This window comes from Apodemus sylvaticus, chromosome 2 (genome assembly GCF_947179515.1).
Source record: "Apodemus sylvaticus chromosome 2, mApoSyl1.1, whole genome shotgun sequence".
Lineage (NCBI taxonomy): Eukaryota > Metazoa > Chordata > Mammalia > Rodentia > Muridae > Apodemus > Apodemus sylvaticus.
Genome location: NC_067473.1, coordinates 85,337,128 through 85,343,724, shown reverse-complemented (window position 1 = coordinate 85,343,724; position 6,597 = coordinate 85,337,128). Strand labels below are relative to the sequence as shown.

At 35.6% G+C, this 6,597-nt stretch overlaps 1 pseudogene; it reads left to right on the top strand.

Annotated features, from left to right (window-relative positions):
- The first annotated feature begins 4,441 nt into the window (after positions 1-4,441).
- On the top strand, positions 4,442-4,512 carry LOC127679623 (uncharacterized; annotated as a pseudogene).
- The last annotated feature ends 2,085 nt before the right edge of the window (positions 4,513-6,597 follow it).

The window sequence follows — 6,597 nt, the reverse complement described above, 5'->3', positions numbered from 1 at the left end:
GAATTTTTGTTGGATTTATTTCCCATATCTGATAGGTTTAGGTATTATCAACGAATTCAAAGTTGTTGCTTCTTCTAATCACTTGGTTCTCTCAGCATGAAATCATCAATACACTGCACCAATGTGATATTTTGTGGCCAAGACAAATGATCAAGATCCATTCTAATTAATTTATGACACAGGGAAGGAGAGTTAATAAATCCTTGATGCAAAAATCTAAAGGTATACTGCTGGCCTTGCCAAGTGAAAGCAAATTGCTTCTGGTGGTCATTATGGACAGGTATTGAGAAAGCAATTTTCCCCTCTGCTCATATGCTCAAGGATGTTCCCCAGTTTCTTTTCTATTAGTTTCAGCGTGCATGGTTTTATGTGGATGTCCTTAATCCACTTGGAATTGGGCTTAGTACGAGGAGATAAGAATAAATGGATTTGCATTCTTCTGCATGCTAAACTCCAGTTGAACCAGCATCATATGTTGAAAGGGCTATCTTTTTTTTCCCACTGGATGCTTTTAGATTCTTTGTCAAGTGACCACAGGTGTGTGGACTCTTTTCTGAGCTGTCAATTCTATTCCATTGATCTACCTGCCTGTCAGTGTATCAAACCCACTGTCTCCACAAGAATGTCCCCACATCCCCTCCCACCAGACTTCTAAACAGTCTGGGGCCTCCAGCCTCTTGAAGGTTAGGTACATCTTTTCTGACTGAAACCAGACCTGGCACTCCTCTGCTGTATATGTTTTGAGGGCCTAATGTCAGCTGGTATATGCTGCCTGGTTGGTAGTTCAATATCTGAGAGATCTCTGGGGTTCAAGTTAATTAAGACTGCTAGTCCTCCTACAGGTTTGCCTCCTTGTCAGCTTGTTCCAGTTTTCTACTAATTTAACCACAGGGGTCAGCAACTTTTTTTCCATTGGTTGGTTGCAAATAAATGCACCTGATTCTTTGAGCTGCTTATTGGGTCTTTTTGAAGAGAGTCATGATAGGACTTTGTAAGCACATCATACTGTCAGGCCTTGGAATATCCCCTTGAGCTGGATCACACTTTGGGCCTGTCACTGGGCCTTCTTTTCCTCAGGCTCCTCTCCATTTCCATCCCTGCACTTCATTCAGAATGGATCTGTGGGATGATAACCACATCCCTCACTTGATTCCTTGACTTTCTGTTACAGTAAAGGGCATCAGATCTCATTGCAGATTGTTGTGTGCCACCATGTGGTTGCTGGAATTTGAACTCAGGACTTTCAGAAGAGCAGTCAGTGCTCTTAACCACACAGCCATCTTTCCAGCTCTGGAAAATTACTTGTAAAAATAATCATTAATTAAAAGAAAATGGAATGTTATCACATTATAATATTTATGCTACTTGATAAAATTTGCTGTATATATAAGTAATGGGTGAAAAAAATAATTTTTTTAGTGTTTGTCATGCTTTATTCACTGAGTGTGTGTGTGTGTGTGTGTGTGTGTGTTTTACTCTTTTCCTTGATTTTTTCTTTTTATCCTTCTCTCTAATCACCAAAGAGTTCTAGTAGACTCTTATAGGTCAGAGGAAATGCTGGCCCCACTGAATCAAGTTTTATTCCCTCTGAGAACAGTCTACTGAATGATAAATTGCTGCCTTTATGGCCTCACCTCAGTTTACCCTAACCTGTCAAGGCTGGCCTTCAACATGTACCTTTAAGATATTTTTGGTAATTTCCTGAAAGAAACATTACAACAACAGAAAAGTAATTGAGATACCTGTTATCCTTAGGACTTTTATATAATCTTAACTCATACATTTTGAAATGCACAAAATGTGCCAAGAAGTGCATGCTCAAAGGAGCCTGATATAGCTGTATCCTGAGAGGCACTGCCAGAGCATGATATATACAGAGCCAAATGCTTGCAGCCAACCATTGAACTGACAACTGGGTCCCCAGTGGAGGAGTTAGAGAATGGACAGAAGGAGCTGAAGGGGTTTGCAACCTCATAGGAACAAAACCAATATCAACCAAACTGGGCTCCCAGGGTCTAAAATACAACCAGGGAGTATACATGGAGGGACTCATGGCTCCATCAGTATATGTTGCAGAGGATGGCCTTTTCAGGCATCATTTGGAGAAGAGGCCCTTGGTATTATGAATGCTTGAAGACCCAATATAGGGTAATGCAAGATCAAGGAGGCAGGAGAGATTGGGTAGGGAGGGGAACAAGCTCATAGAAGCAGGAGGAGGGGTATTAGATAGGGCATTTCTTGGTGAAAAATCTGGAAATGGGATAACATTTGGAATGTAAATAAATAAAATAATAAAAAATGCACAAAATATTCTCATTAACAATAGGGTGATGAATGTAAGTTTGATCTCTGCTCCTGATAAATGTCACTAAAGAGTGTGCATTGAGTGCTTTATTGACAAATATTTTGTAATATTAAAATTCATATAATTATTTATAATAAAGCCAGTAATGATTTTTCATAACATTAGAGTTTGCTGAAATTCCTGAATGTCAGTTGTGAATACTTTGCCTTTACAGTCTTGAATCGACCTCAAACTTTAATTCCAGTGACTCAAAAATAATGAATAATACATTTTTTTCTGCTCATGAGATCAAGGCTCCCATTAAGGACATGCATCTCTGAGGTGAAACTAAGAGGGAGACAATTTAAAATACTATTGAATTTCCATCATATCATCATGTAAGGACTTTATATTACTGACATGGAAAACAAGAATCTTTATCATTTGCTCTCATTTCAAGTTATCACTGGTCTAAATTACAGTAACCAACTTACCTCTTTCATAAACATTTTCAATATTTTCAGTAGGAATCCGGAGTTCCTGAATCAGCTTCACGTATTCTTTCCACAGTTCTTCAGTGATATTTGTTCCAGTTGCTGCATTGCATAGGAAAATCTTAAGAAGAGACAGCCACTATAATCACAGAAAAAAGCCTAAGTTCATTAAATCTTCTCATCATTTGATAAATCCTGCTACTTTACCACACCCTCTCTACCATAAAGGAGATGCCAGTCAGGGAAACATTCTGAGGTCAGTTCAGACATTCTTACTCGAGGTGAGATCATATCTCTCCACCCAATCATATCTAAATCATTGAATTAAAATCAGAAATACTGTGATTATTATTAAATTATTATTGAAATTATACTGCACAATTCAACTTGGATTTCTCACAATCATGTCTATACTTGAAATATGTTAGGAAACACATTCCTGTACCATTGTGTCATGAAACAAAATACAGGAGACACACTTATGCTGCAATTAACAAAAAGAAAAAGATAGTTTTGTCCCATATAAAATTTACATACCCAGAGATCCTGCCACATTCTGAACATAATTCAATTCATTAATAAACTGGAGTTAAATAGGATGGTGGATTTTGAGACAAAATGTATCACAATACTCAAATCTCTTGGGACTGGAATAAATAAATTTTCCTTCATAAGAACATGATGTAGACATTCTAATTTATTTATTTACTTACTTACATATAGTTTAGTTTTGAGATTTAACATAGACCATTTTGAAACCTCCCTTTCCCCCACAAAAATCTGAGTGTGTGCCTATCCATACTCTGCTTCAAATTCATGCAGTATTTTTTCACTGATTCTCATCATATGCTTATATTTATCACATTATGATAGTTATATTATATTTTAACACTTTTACTCCATGTAATGAACTTTTGATACATATTATTCTCAAAGAATCTTGAAAGTTCTTTCATAATAACCCTGTTTTCCTGGCATACTTCAATATATTTTCTATATTAAATCTTTGATTCAGGTAAACAGTTTCTTATTTCCTAACATAAAGGTAACAACCAAGAGTATGCCTGAATTTGATTATTTTAGCAAAACCAGTACTTAAATATTTCTTTGCCTTCTGTGTGTTTTATGCCACATAGCAAGATTCATTCATAAATGCAATTCCCCACAATATACTGCTGGAGAATGGATTATACTCACTTCGACGAAAGCCTCCCTCAACTGCTGGATAAAAGTAGATCATTGGAAAATGATGAAGTGTATCAAACAATATCCGTATGCCGGGGATGTAATCTGTCCCATTGCTTTTGGGACATTCTATTAGTATTAAAACCCCTCTAACTTTAGACACAATGGGCAATTTATCTACTGAAGACAGTGTTGGGAAATATCAGATCCCCTACATAATAAATAAATAATGCAATCCATCCTGGATCATTGATACTCACATTTCTCTGAGCAATATATCAACTCAATTTTATCAGCTCAAACTTTGTGCAGTTGGCACTTCCCATTTTTCCTAACTAATACATATTAAAGAGTAAACACTACTTATTTCACATTTATCAAAACACATCTTTTTTTTCTTATTACTAATATGAGACACAATCCTTGAGCTGATCCTCTCCTCTATGATGCTATTCTTTGGTTTATAAATATCTATATTATCGCTTCTCGGCCTTTTGGCTAAGATCAAGTGTAGTATAAATATCTATATTAATCATCTTTTCAGTCTATGATTCCTGTCAGAAATAGACTGACTTCCTGTGTGCACCAAGACTTGAGGATGGGAATGGGGCTCAGAACTGTAACTGGCAGCATCTCCCAATTCAACAAAGGGAAGCAAATGACCTCATTGATTACCATTTCAACAAATTGCTTCTTCTACCCAAAGTAATTTTCTTACCTGACATAGAACTTCATGCTCATGGCTCTGTATTGATCAAAATACTTAACCTTATGCATCAGAATCCTCACTTGACTATTTTCTGCCGTTAAACTCAGATTTGCCTGCTAGGAAGATGGTATTAAAATTCCCTGAAAACTAATAATAAAGAAGAATTAAATTCATCAGTCACAGCATATGAGTTTGAGTCCCCCACATTCACTTGTTGGTGCATAATCCCCTGTAACTTTATTTCTGAAGGATATCATATGGTCTTGGTGGTTACTACATATACATATTCTAGGATGTGGACCAAACAACCATACACATAAAATGATAAAATGGGAAAATTTAAGGATAGAAAAGTAAGATATAGTGTACAGAGCCATATTGGAGTGTCATGCCACATGGTAGGTACTTGACATTAGCCAAGGACAATTCCTGGCTTCAGGCAGGAGTCTGATGTTAGGGCATAATAGGGAAGTAGGTTACAGCAGGAATGTTTATCCTAGGGTGGATTGCTAAGAGTATACTTGGCATTGGTCAAGGTGAACTTCTCCCAATGTTGATCACAGATTCCTGTGGTTAAGTTCAATGTTCCCCCAGGTCTATGAATTCCTGAATTAAGCAGGTGACCCACGCAGCTGCCTGAGCAGTAGAGCCAAAGACCACCAGAGGACTTCGCCAAAACTCAGCTCGGAGTCTGGGGGGAGGGGCTTGCCCAAACTGTTAAAAGGCCTGACCTCTATTAAAGTTGAGGCCTCTATCAGTAAAGAATCATCCTGGCCTCGTTCTTTTCACCTCTTCCCCATCTATCTCTCAGCTTCTGTTCCAGCAACCCAGTTCGTAGTAGCTGCAGGGAGCTACAGAATACAACAATATAGGTGTTCAAGTAAAGAAATAGAAAAATGTATTATTTAATTAGAAAAAGTTGTTATATAATGTACTGAAAGCATTATTGTATATTTTGGTTTATAACATATAATTGCCTAATATCTTCTTTGAAATATATATATATATATATATTTCATGTATATATATATATATATATATATACATACATACATACATACATACACATACATGGCAATGGTTTTATGTCATGCAAAATATGATTAAGAAAAAGTGTAAAAACATATTACAAATTCCTATTAGGATGCTGCATCAACAAAAAAAGTAATCTTAAAAATTTTAGTAAAAATCCACATTCTAAATGCATTCAAAGTAAACAATAAAGAAGCAATCATATATTGATGTCAAAAGTCTTTGTGTTTCAAGTCATTAAGACCAAAGTTCCTTTTAGAGATCAGTCAGATCAGAGGATGAAAGAGATAAATTGTACACATTGTGTGGCTTTGTCGCTGATTTCTACAGTTTTGCTTTAATATTCCTTTCAAACCCTGCAGTCACAGGCACACACATCCACACTAACATAGATACAGATATGTGCAAAATAAAACTTCAAAAAATAAGTCCCTGTTTTGGAGATATTACTAGATTACAATTAACATCAGTCATATCTCACACACTGACCATAATTTAAGGACTCTAAAGAGAAATTTATTTCTTTAATAAGCGATACATAAATTGTTTACCTTGCAGATATCAAATTGACTTTAGGTTTCTATTTTATTGATAGTCATCCCTGAATTAATATAGAATAGTGAAACATTATATCAAATGTATATTGACTTCCAACTATGAAAATTAAATTAATGCAAATGTTAAAAACATGGCATTAATATGAAAATAGTTTTCATACAGTTTAGGCAGGTAAAATTAGGCAATATAAGTAACTCAAGTGAGTTTAAATTTAATATTAAACTAAAACAAATATTGTTTTAAGACATGGGGCATGTTATAAATACAAAAGCCATGAAGAAACAAATATATTCATATATCACACTGGTTGTCAGTTCAATCTGTGATAAATTTAC